The sequence below is a fragment of the Sturnira hondurensis genome, unplaced genomic scaffold, assembly GCF_014824575.4.
Source record: "Sturnira hondurensis isolate 20B ecotype Veracruz unplaced genomic scaffold, ASM1482457v3 Scaffold0001509, whole genome shotgun sequence".
Classification (NCBI taxonomy): Eukaryota; Metazoa; Chordata; class Mammalia; order Chiroptera; family Phyllostomidae; genus Sturnira; species Sturnira hondurensis.
Genome location: NW_028074140.1, coordinates 2,323,497 through 2,335,696, shown reverse-complemented (window position 1 = coordinate 2,335,696; position 12,200 = coordinate 2,323,497). Strand labels below are relative to the sequence as shown.

At 42.5% G+C, this 12,200-nt stretch overlaps 1 pseudogene; it reads right to left on the bottom strand.

The window, feature by feature from the left end:
- Positions 1-984: 984 nt before the first annotated feature.
- On the bottom strand, positions 985-2,223 carry LOC118975297 (60S ribosomal protein L4-like; annotated as a pseudogene).
- Between the last annotated feature and the right edge of the window lie 9,977 nt (positions 2,224-12,200).

The following is a 12,200-nucleotide window of genomic DNA, read 5'->3' as shown; positions in this document are numbered from 1 at the left end:
CTCAAGTATTTAACTCTGTCATTATATCACAAAAGAAGCCATGGACAATGCTTAAACAAATGGGTATGCCTGTGTTCCAATACATTTTTATTTATGAAAGCAAGTGATAGGCTGGATTTGGCCTATTGGCCCTTCAACCCAGTCAACAAAACAACGCGTGAAGCCCTGACTTTCGCGTCGTCAGCTTCTGTGGTGTGAATACTTCCACCATAGCTAATTTCATGCTATGGTATAATGTTCACTATCAGAGTGGGAGAGATGCGCAGCAGCATATCATGCTGTAGTATTTCTACCATGGAGACTCTGTAAATGTCAATAACTCAAGAGCCTTTTTGATGGAAAAATATATGAAAATAATTAGGAAGCGATGAGGTTTGTTTTTAATATGATTTATTTCATTGTAAGTTTCTAGGATCTATTTGGTAATATTGGCTGTGTTTAGCAATCAGCTCACAAAATTTCTGAAAATTTAACAACCAGCTCACCTGAGCGGGCACTTGCCAGCACCAGCAGACCACTGTGAGGCCATATGGGAATAGAGAAATTTGGGTCTATTATTTATAGTATAGGGCAGAACAAATTCCAAATGGATCAGAGACATAAACGTGAACATAAAATGAAACCATACATGTACTAGGAAGGACATGGATGAATTTCTCTATAACCTGGGAGCGAGGACAACTTCCTGAACCATGGCTCAAAGTCCAGAAGTACGAAGGAAAAAGGGATTGTATTAGCTTCATAAAATGAACTGAGAACTACTGTTCCTTTTTGCATTTTCTGGAACACATATATAATATAGGATTTGTGTTTTTGAAAACTGGATAGAGTCCATTTTAAAAGCACTCAGGTCTAGAGATCTTTGGGATAAAGTTTCGTTTGCTGTTTTTCTGTTTGTTTCTTTGTTTTGCCTTTGATCAGATTTTTAATTCAAAATTAGCTGTCCAAGGTGATTTGATCTTTATGGAATGAACACATTTAAGTTTATGCCTCAGGCTTCTTTTCTTCGGGGGGCGGGGGGGATGGTTTCTTCTTAGCTGCTGGGTTCTTGGTAGCTACAACATTTTTTCCCTACCAAAGGCTTTTTCTGCTTTGTAATGCCAACAGACTTCTTTCCTTCCTTTCCTACAACAGGCTTCTTGTCTGGAATGCCCTTCTTATCTATCTGATTTGGCTTCTAGTGCTGCTTCTGCTTAATTCAGCTGGAGCCTGTGGTTCTTGGCCTGGAGAAGAATGGTGTTCTGGTGCATGGTCTTTGCATGTGGGTTTAGTTTCAACATGATTCTCAGATCTTTCAGTGGCTTCTTCTTCAGGACTCTGTGATGAATCTTTTTACACGGTGCATGAAGGGTTCTTTAGATCTCTGGGCTTCTCAAGACTCTGCTAAGGTCTGCAGTGAGCATCTGGTGCATGGGAAGGTTGTATTGCTAGTTACTGTTGAGGAAGGCAGCTTTACGCCAAGTACCATCACAGATCATCTATTTGTGGAAAGCACTTTCAGTCCAAAGGCAGACACGGTCACGTGCCCACTAGGAGCAAGTTTCAAAAAGTTCAGTTTGCTCATATTAAGCAGAGTAATTCCAGGAATGTTCCTAAAGGCTTTGGTGGTACTGTTGTCCTCATTGTACATGATGCAAGGTCCTTTGCACTGGATATGATGGCAGTTTCTCCTTTTGCCCTTTCTAGCTGTCATTCGCTGAGAGGCATAAACCTTTTTGCCATCATTCCAGGCCTGAAGTTTTTAAGAAGCAGAACAGTCTCCTTGGTTTTCTTGTAGCCTTTGACTTTATCTTCAACAACCAGAGAAAATTTAGGAACTTCTGCAATACTATGACCTTTATAAATGATGAATGATGGTAATGTTGAGACAGCCAGGACAGAAGGACAGAACAGACAGCTTCCAAGGTGTGTTTATTATGCAGTGCCAACAGCACTAGATTTTTGTGAGTGTAAATATGTGGTCCACATGACCTATATGTCTAAAAGCACCCTGGCTGGATGATGAGTCCCACCACCTCAAACTCTGGGAATTCAAGCCACAGCTCTGCTAATTCATTGATAACAGGGAGCTATGTATCTGCTGTTTTTGCACAAGTTGTTGTGAAAAAAGTTCACAATATCTGGTGAAATGGGAGCCCTGAACACAGCAGACAAAGTGACATTTTCTCTGGATGAGTCCCCCTATCTGAAGTACACCGATGTCCATGGACGAGCACCCACCATGGTGTGGACAGGAGAGGCCGCACACCCCTCAGCCTGACGGCTCCCACAGGAGAAGACTGGAGTTTTAATGGCTAGTTGAATTTCTTGTGAGCCTACAAGGGGGAACCTGAGAAAACTAATTTATTTTTTAAAAACTGTGTATTTATTCTTACATGTTTAAGCTAGTCACCTTCAAAGTACTCTCCATTTGATGCAATACACCTATAGAGCCATTTTTTCTACAGCTCAGGACAGGTTTTCAACTCATCAACTTTGATGCCTTTTAGTGCTTCTGCTGTTTTTTGTTTCACCTCTTCCACATTGGCAAAACGTTTCTCTTTGAGGACTTTTTTCATTCTGGGAAATAAGAAAACATTGCTTGGGGGCAAGATCAGGTGAATAGGGAGGTTGGAGCATGGGGGTCATGCCATTTTTATGCGCTTTTTTTTTTTTGTCAAAAACTATGGAACATTCAGTGCGGTGTGGGCAGGTGCCATCATAAATCACCCATCATGAAATGGGCAAAGGAGTTGCCCAGTATGTCTCCTGATAAACATATTTAAGGGTATAAATGTTCTTCTAAATACTTCTTTTGATATGTCCCATACATTCTGTGTTTTCATGTTCATTTAACTCTAGATATTTTTTCATTTTGATTATAATTTCATTTTCGACCGATGAGTTATTTAATACTATGGTATTTTCAAAATATGTGACCTTTAAAAAAATGCTGTTACTCATTTCTAATGTCATTTCATTATCTTTGAAAGATATAATCTACAAGATATTGTTTCTAGAGACTTTTTTGAGATCTCCTGTAGGCCTAATAAACTCCCATACATATGTCCATACTCCTAAAAATGTATATTTGCTGTTTGCTGCATGAACTTTTGTAGCATATATCTCAAAAATCTTATTTGTACACAGCATGCCATTAGAACATACCTATCAAAGATCTAAATAATATAAGTAATCATATAACCCCACTCATTATATTTTTAGATAAAAATCTGCTTACTGTATCTTGCTGTGTATAACGAGCACCTGCATGTTTGTGCACATCATACATGGGATTATTATGCCTGTCATTATACCCATGGTATGTAATCATTGTACCCACATAGAGTGTGCATCCTTACATTTCCCTCAGAAATTTGGGCAAAAAGGTGAGCATTGCACATGGCAAATATGGCATTCTTCTGTGTCACGCATTTCTGATAGCTGGGGGTTAAAGCTGCGGGTGTTTATATGTTTCTGGATGCTGTCAGTTACTGTGACCTATTATTCATTCGCATGAATGTGTTCGTGATGGTTATCTCTTTTCATTTTGTTGTTTTGTTTACCTTTACCTTCAATTCTTTGGCTGTTATAATTACTAGTATAGATTTCTTTCATGAGATTTTTTTTTTTGGTCTTTTACTTTTTTATTTTCAACCTTTTTGAGTCTTTTGGTTTTAAGAGTGTTTCTCAAAGATATTTTTGGATTTAATTTTTATTTCTTAATACCATCAGAGTATTTTTTTAAGATTTTATTTATTCATCTTTTAGAGGGGAGGGGAAGGAGAGAGGGAGAGAAATATCAATGTATGGTTGCCTCATAGTTATTCTATTTTTGTTCAAATGCGGTTGCCTTTAAGACTCTTACTCATGTTTACTTATTCCTAATAACTCTTAAACATATCGATACCTGATATTCCTCCTAGCTGACAAATAACATAATAAGCTCATATGTGTGTGTGTGTTTATATGTTACTGTGTACACACACATCTCCTAATGGTCTGGCTTCTCTGATTGAACTCTATTACATCCATATCCAGAAAGAGAGAAAAAACCAAAAAGACATAAGAAAAGTCAGAATAAAATCCAAAAACATCAAAGACATGGAAAGAATTAAAGAATTTCCCAGAGGTAATGAAGAGAGATGATCAGTTGGAACACGATCCCAGGGATCTCGCGCACGGCCCGTCGTGACTGAAAACGCACAGGAAGTTCAGCCAAACCGACACCAGCACCAGGTCCCTGCTGGGGCGGCAGCACTTCTCCCTGCAGCCGCCGTAACTCCCAGCTTCCTCTCCCTCTTCACCCTTCCCGCTGACTTCTAGGGGAGTTCCCATCTATCTGGTCCTCCAACTCACTGATTTATGCCGTCACCTATATTCATCTTGCTATATATCTTATCTGTTGTTTTATTCATTTCAGCTATTACATATTTCATAACTAGTACTCAGGTGGGGTCTTTTTTTATGTTTTCTTGTTCTTGCTTCGTATTGCTGATATCAGCCTTAACTTCTTAATAGATTCATCTTCATTATTTTAATTACTTGTGCCATCTCCTCTTCTAATTCTAATGGAGCTGAAAATCCCTACCACCTAGTGATGTCAAGTACAACACGTTACTCACATGTTTGTGGTGATGTTGCAGTAAGCACACCTAGTGTGCTGCCAGTCATATAAAAGTGTGGCACATACAATTATGTATAGTATATAATACTCTATAATGAGTGGCTATGTTACTGGTTTACATATTTACTACACTTTTATTATTTTAGAGTGCACTCTTTCTACTTATAAAAAGGTTTGCAGTGTGCCATGTATGTTGGCAGAAGCCTTGTATATTTGTTTCTTGCATCTCTCGATTGCACCATTTTCTCTTGTGTTTGATTTAATCTTGTGTTGTTTCGTACAGTAACATGCTGTATAGGCCTGTGGCCTAGGAGCAATAGGCTATACATCGTATAGCCTAGGTGTGTAGTAGCCTTTACACTCAGGTTTCTGTAGGTAAACTTTATGATGGTCACACAGTGACATATCACCTAAAAACGCATTTCTTAGACTGTGTCCCCATTGGTAAGCAGCTCTCTGTCTGTATTCACCATTCTCAGCTTTCCAGGAACGGTCTCTCCATGGGGGTTTGGAGTGGGAGAGGTACAGCAGTGACTACCCAAGGGTATCTGGTTGGTATACACACACCCACCCTTTCACCCCCCTTCCTCCCCCAGGGCTTTTGCACTGCCCTCCATGTACCCTGCTGCCCCTGCCAGTTTCCACGGTGATTGACAGGCTGTGATCCTGGGAGAGGAGAACAGAACAGAAAGTTGTTCTTTCATGTCTCTTCTCACAGCCACCTGTGGCTACTGTTGCCCGGGGTTAAGACTCCTCTCTTTTTTCTCCTGCTGCAACTCCCCACTCATCCCCATATAATAATTCCTGAATCTTCAGGCTCCCCAGGGACTTTGCATAGTGTTTTATTTTATTTTACTTTTTCTTGTTAATTCCTCAAATCTAAGTTTCCCTCTGGCTTCTACCGTTTCTCCAGGGTTGATTTTCAGAAAGGAACTAGTGGCCGAAGTAGTCTGTCATCCTGACAGGACGACAGAATGGTTTACAGAATGAGCAGGTGCACCATGGACAGGGGAGAGCTTGAGACAAATGTATGCATCTCTAGGGGAGAGAGGCTGCAAATGACACTTCTTTTCTGCATTAAATTTTTTATTGTTATATATAAAATCAGGCTTAGAGTGAAAACAGCAGTCTTCATCCCTTCTTACTCCAAAATTCTGCCCTCTCAAGGTAACAATTTTTAAAGATTTTATTTATGTATTTTAGAGAGTGTAAAGGAGGGGGAAAGAGAAGGAGAGAGACATCAGTGAGTGGTTGCCTCTTGCATACCCTTAACTGGGGACCTGGCCCACGACCCAGGCATGTGCCCTGACTGGGAATTGAACTGGAGACCCTTTGGTTCACGGGCTGGCACTCAATCCACTGAGTCACACTAGCCAGGGCTCAAGGTAACAATTTGTGACATTAAAACAAACAAACAAACCAAAAACCTTTCTTTTTGTGTTTACTTCCACATTCTAACACAAGCTTATGTTACTGTTTCTTGATTTTTTTTTCATGTTAGATGTTCTGTTTGGCTTCCTAAAGTACAAGATGAGGACTTACTGCTCACAACTGCTTGTTGTTCCCTTACAATCCCAACCTGCCTGCATAGTTGTATGGCTGCTCCCACTGTCAGTACTGTGCTTCCACTGTCATGCCCACGAGAATGCTACCCACACCTGAGACATGGAGCATGATAAGATTATATTTTCTCAGAGTTAATATTTACCTTTCCTCCCCAAATTGTTATCTGTCGTAATTCTCTGAATGAACTTACGTCTTTCCTTCCTCTCTCTCTCTCTCTTTCTCTCTTTCCTCCAGAGTGCCCACCTTCCCGGTACCTGTGACTGCACCCTGTGGAGCTTACAGGACCTGCTTGGAGTTTCCTGCCAGGAGGGGGAAATGCACCACTCCCTCCCAGGGCAACTGCAGGTCTGCTGGGGACTGCCTCTCCCTTCAGAAATAAATACCAGGAGCTAATGCTGGGAAAAGAGGCTTTTTGAAAAGATGGCCACATTTGCACTAGTAGTAGCTTTAGCCCTGGTGGGTGGTGCCTCAGTGCAGAGGAGAATTCCAGGAGAGGCCCCCAAAGCCTGAGGCTCCTGGGCTCACCTCAGGGCATGGGGAAGTGGTGGCCACCACTTGAGTTATCTTGTCCCCATCAACCTGAGGCAGAGCTGGATCAGGTGGCCACTCGGGAGAGCCTCTGTGTTTCCCCAGCACACAGGGTGAAGCATGGGGGCCAGAGTGGACATGGGGAGCCTGGTGAGGTCCCTGGTGCTCCTAGGAGGGCTCCAGAACTTTATGACTTCCAGGCTGACAGTCTGCAGACAGCCATGCTGGGGCTTCATAAGAAGCTGCTCCTTTCGCAGGCCATCGCTAGGCCCGAGACCCAATAAATCTACCTCAGCCTGACCTGACACCTCCTCAGCCCTGCCTCCAGCCCTGCATTCCTCCTCTCCCCATTCTGCCCGGGCTCACGCTTGTCCCTCTCTCGCTCAGTAGGCCTCTGTGCCCCCTATCCCTTCAAGCTCCTTCTCCTCCATTCTTCAATGTAAGCACTGCCCTGCCTCCCACGGTGGGACCCCCAGCACTGAGAGAGCATCTCCGGGGTCTCAGTGGTCTGGGTACTTTCAGTACAGGTGAAAGCATCAGGTAACCCATCTGATTCTCCCCCTCCCCCACCACATCCCGCTGTGCAAGCTCACACCCGTGCTGCTTGGGTCTTCCCTCCGTCATCATCTTGGCAACTTCCTTTGTGGCCTCCCTGTGTTTGTCCTTCTATTATCTAATGCTGTGTCCCCCTGATTCTTAATTCTTTCCCTTGTTTGGTGAAGAAACTAGCATGTTTTGGCTGTTTTCTAAGACAGAGTTCATAAGACAAAAATTCAAGTCTGCATGTAATAGCCATTTGTGATTCAGGCTGCCTCAAAATTTTGAACACCCCCTTCCCATCATTTAGGCAGTTTCTCACCTTGTAAATTCTACATTAAAAATTGATTTTGGGTGGGGAGAAATATGTTGGTATGTTGTTCCATTTGTTTGTGCAGTTGTTGGTTGATTTTTGTGTGAGCCCCAACTGGGAATCCAACCCATAACTTTGGTGTGTGGGGTGATGCTCTAAGCAATGGAGCTACCGGACCGGGCCCGTGAGTGCTACATTTTTAACAGAGACTATTTTCCAGGTCATTTTCCAGTTGCTTGATTGCAGACATGTGATTCTGATTCCACCAATCAGTAACACGTGTCAGAGTCGAAGTCCGGGTCCAGAGCTGACTATTTGGGAAAGGAGTGGAGCCTGAGGCCTTCATTTGGCAGGTGCAGATCTGGGGAAGGGAGCAGGGCGGGGTTCTGGAGTCCACAGAGCGACCCAAGTGCCTGATTGAGCTGTCCACTGAACCGGCGCAGGTGGAGGCTGGAGCCAGTGGGTCTCGGCTTACGTGGGAGACAACACTCCCTGGGTGGGCAGCTCGGGGCTAGGGTGCTGGCCGCTGCAGTGTCACGCCTTGGTGCATGGGCTATTTTCTCCTCCTCAGCCTGTAAGCTCCCTCTACCTCATAACTAGACCTTTTGGCTTGAACTGGTGTCTCAGTCTTTTAGGCTACTGTAATAGAATACCACACACCGGGTGGCATAAAACCAACAAAAATTTATTTGTCACCATTCTGGAGGCTGGAAATCCAAGATCAGGGTGCCAGCATTCTTGAGTTCTGGTGAGGGCCCTCTTCCAGACTACAGACTGCCAGCCTCTCGGGGAGCCCTCTCATATTGGAAAGGACAAGGGAGCTTCCCTGAATCTTTTTTTAAAGAAGGGCATTACTCTAATTCACGAGGCTCCATCCTCATGACCTAATCGCCTTCCAAAACATCCCCCACCCAACATAATTACACTGCACATTGGTATTTCAACATATAATTTTTTGTGTTGGGAGCACAAACATTCAGACGACAGGCTAGAGTAACCTCTGCTGTATCAAACTCACCTGGTCAGTATGTCTTAGATTTCTAAAGGTGTCTTAATGTCTACTGCAAGACATAAGATTTTGAGAACAGAATTCTAATTTGGAAACTATTTTCCTCAAAAATTAGCATTTCTCCATTGCCTTTGGCTTCTTCTGTGGTTGCTGGGAGTTCCAAAGCCATTCTTTTTCCTGAATATATATATATATATAATGAGCACCCACATTGTTGTGTATATTATACATGGGATTATTATGCCATGGTATATATAATGATATATATATATGACTGACTTCTCTTCAAAGCTTTATTTATTTATTTTTACTTAATTTTTTGTTGTGTTTTCTTCCATTACCATGTAGTCCCCTTCCCCCCCTTCCCCTGTGATCACCACACTGTCGTCTGTGCCCATGAGTCTGGTTTCCTTTCCGCTCAATCCCCCACCCTCTAACCTCCCCCCACCCCACCCTTAGCTGTCATCCGTCTCTCTATGAGTCTGTCTCTATTTTGCTTGTTATTTCAGTTTGTTCATTATATTCCATCTATGAGTGAAATCATATGGTATTTGTCTTTCTCTGACTGGCTTATTTCACTTATCATAATGTTCTCCAGGTCCATCCATATTGTTGCGAAGGTAAATTGTCTTCTTTTTTATGGCCAAGTAGTATTCCATTGTGCAAATCCACTCATTTACACTCATTTAGTTGTTTTACTCACTCCTTTACTGATGGACACTTGCCTCCATGTCTTGGGGACTGTAACTAACACTGCAATGACAAGGGGGCGCTTATGTTCTTTCAAATTAATGTTTTGGGTTCCTTTAGACATATTTCCAGAAGTGGGATCTCTAGGTCAAAAGGTAGATCCATTTTTAATTTTTTGAGGAAACTCCGCACTACCTTCCACAGTGGCTGCCCCAGTCTGCGTTCCCACCCACAGTGCACTAGGGCTCCCTCTTCTCTGCATCCTCGCCAGCACTTGTGGATTTACTGATGATAGCCACTCTGCCAGGTGTGAGACGGTGTCTCTTCGTGATTTTTAATTTGCATTTCTCTGATGATTGAGCATCTTTTCATATGTCTAATGGCCATTTGTATGTCCTCTTTGGAGCATCTATTCAGGTCCTTTGCCCATTTTTAAACTGAGTTGTTGTTTTCTTTGGTGTTGAGTTTTGTAAATTCTTTATAAATTTTGGATATTAACCAGACGTATCAGCAAATATGTTCTCCCTTTCTTTAGGTTGTCTTTTTATTTTGTTGATGTTTTCCTGACTATACAAAAACCCATTAGTTTGATGTCCCATTTGTTTATTTTTTCCTTTTGTTTCCCTTGCCTGGGGAGGTATACCTGGTAAAATATTGCTACAAGCAATGTCAGAGATTTTGCTGCCTGTGTTTTCTTCTAGGATTTTTATAGCTTTGGGCCTAACATTTAAGTCTTTAGTCAATTTTGAATTTATTCTTATATATGGTATAAGAAGGTGGTCTAGTGTCATTTTTCTGAACATATCTGTCCAATTTTCCCAACACCATCTATTGAATAAACTATCTTTAGCCCATTGTATGTGCTTGCTTCCTCTGTTGAATATTAATTGACTGTAAAGTCATGGGTTTATTTCCTGGCTCTCTATTCTGTTCCATTGATCTATGTGTCTGTCTTTATGCCAGTACCATGCCATTTTGATTATTATGGCCTTATAGTATAGTTTGATATTAGTGGGATTCCTCCAACTTTGTTCTTCTTTCTCAGGATTACTATTGCTGTGTGTGGCCTTTTGTGGTTCCATATAAATTTTCAAAATATTTGTTCTCGTTCTGTGAAATATGTCATTGAAATCTTCAAAACTTTTTTAAAGTCACAGAGTAGAACTTATCCTTAAATTTTTTGTGTCTTGTATTATAAAATCTATAAATGGTTGTATTTTAAAGAGTCAAAGAGTTTCATCTGTTGTCTTATGAAAAATAATTGTTTTCTGATTTTTGTCCTACCATTTCTTTATCATAAGAAGCAACCACTTTCACTACTAGTAAACATGAATATATAATTCAATGTGTTTTTTAGCCCACATGAAATAGATCCCAAGAAGTCTTTCAAAATTCTCACATTTAGCTGTTACTCATCTTTCCAAGAAAGCATTGCACATAAAAGTAGACGATTGCCTTGTACCTAAAAGACTTTAGGGTGTAAGGGTTAGAGATCCTATAAGAATAACTATTGATGAGTTTTCCCTCCCCTTTCACTCATTTGGTGATAGAGTCGGAGCCTGGGCTGGGGTCTAAAAATAGAAGGGACCTCTATTTCTAAGGGGTGATAAGTAGGAGGTCAGGTGGTTTTGGGTCCATGACATCCCTAGTACCAGCATCCAGGATGGGGCACCTGATATAGGGAAAAGGCCCGGAAATGAAATGGAAAGAGCTGCAGTGGGAACTAAGGGATTGGAACCCAGGGAAGCTCCCGGGCAGGGGGTGTCCTGGCAGAGACCAGCCTCAGTTAATCACTTGGACCCGATTTAAACGCCAGCAGAAACCACAGCCCCAGGCAGAGGAAGCCACTCTAGGCTGTCCAGGCTTCAGCTACTACTGCTTCGCCTGCCTTTGCTGTGCCTGCTCACGCTAAGCCCACCAGCCCCAGTCACTGCTATTAATTTCTTCAGCTCTAAGGGAGCACATTTGACTCCAAAGTATCAAAGCAGTGAGAGAGATACTAGCAGAATTCCCTCCTGAGATTACTTAGCATCCTGAAATTTCTACGTGTATGGAAGGGGCAAGGGACTCCAAGAGATAAACAGATTTCCTGCTTATATGGATGCCAGGGCTTGAGTGTGACACCAGGGACCCTCCAGGGGCAAAGCTAGCTTTTATTTAAGAAACAGTCTGTGACATGTGTATACCAGTAGTGTATATTATATTTTACTGATATCATCTCTACTTCTCCTGACACTGGCAACTCTGGTTACTTGTTTTTATCGACTAAATATATTCAGTCAAAAAAAGTATGAAACCTTACCTTTTCTGACAGCATGGATACGTTTTAAATTAACTAACAACTATAACAACTACATATCTTTGTAGTGAATGGTAGCATCTATAAATTCCATTGCTGGTCTTTCTCTTGAACTTGATATCTGGTGTTGGAAACTTTAAAAGTAATCTCAACCAACTGTGACACAGGCATGCCTACCGCACCTTCTGTTATTGCTTTTGTATGTCTTCTGTTTGCTCCACCCACCTTGATTTAAGAGTTCTTGGCACAAGGATGATGAGAGAATGGATAGTGTGTTCTGTGGCTCCAGCTGTGGCTGCTACATGCGGTACGAGTGGGCACCCAGGGCAGCCAGCAGCCAGCAGCCAGTGAGGCTAGTGGTGCAGCTGCTATTTCAGCCCCCACGACCATGGACTCCTGCCAGGCCTGGTTTTGTGAGATGGCCCCTCCTTGATGAAGCCCTCCCTGCATGCTGGGCAGACCAACCCTATCTGAGTCCCCCTGGTTCCTGAAGGGCCCCACTGACCCTCTGCAGCCAGCAGGGCTGGGTCGGAGGCTCCTCAGAAAAGATGAAGTGGGAGGTGGTGGGACATCCTCTCTGTTTAGGCCCAGCAGGTGTCAGAGCTGCCTACAGTGAGTGCTGGAAAATGGTTATAGAGTGGATGTGGGGCAC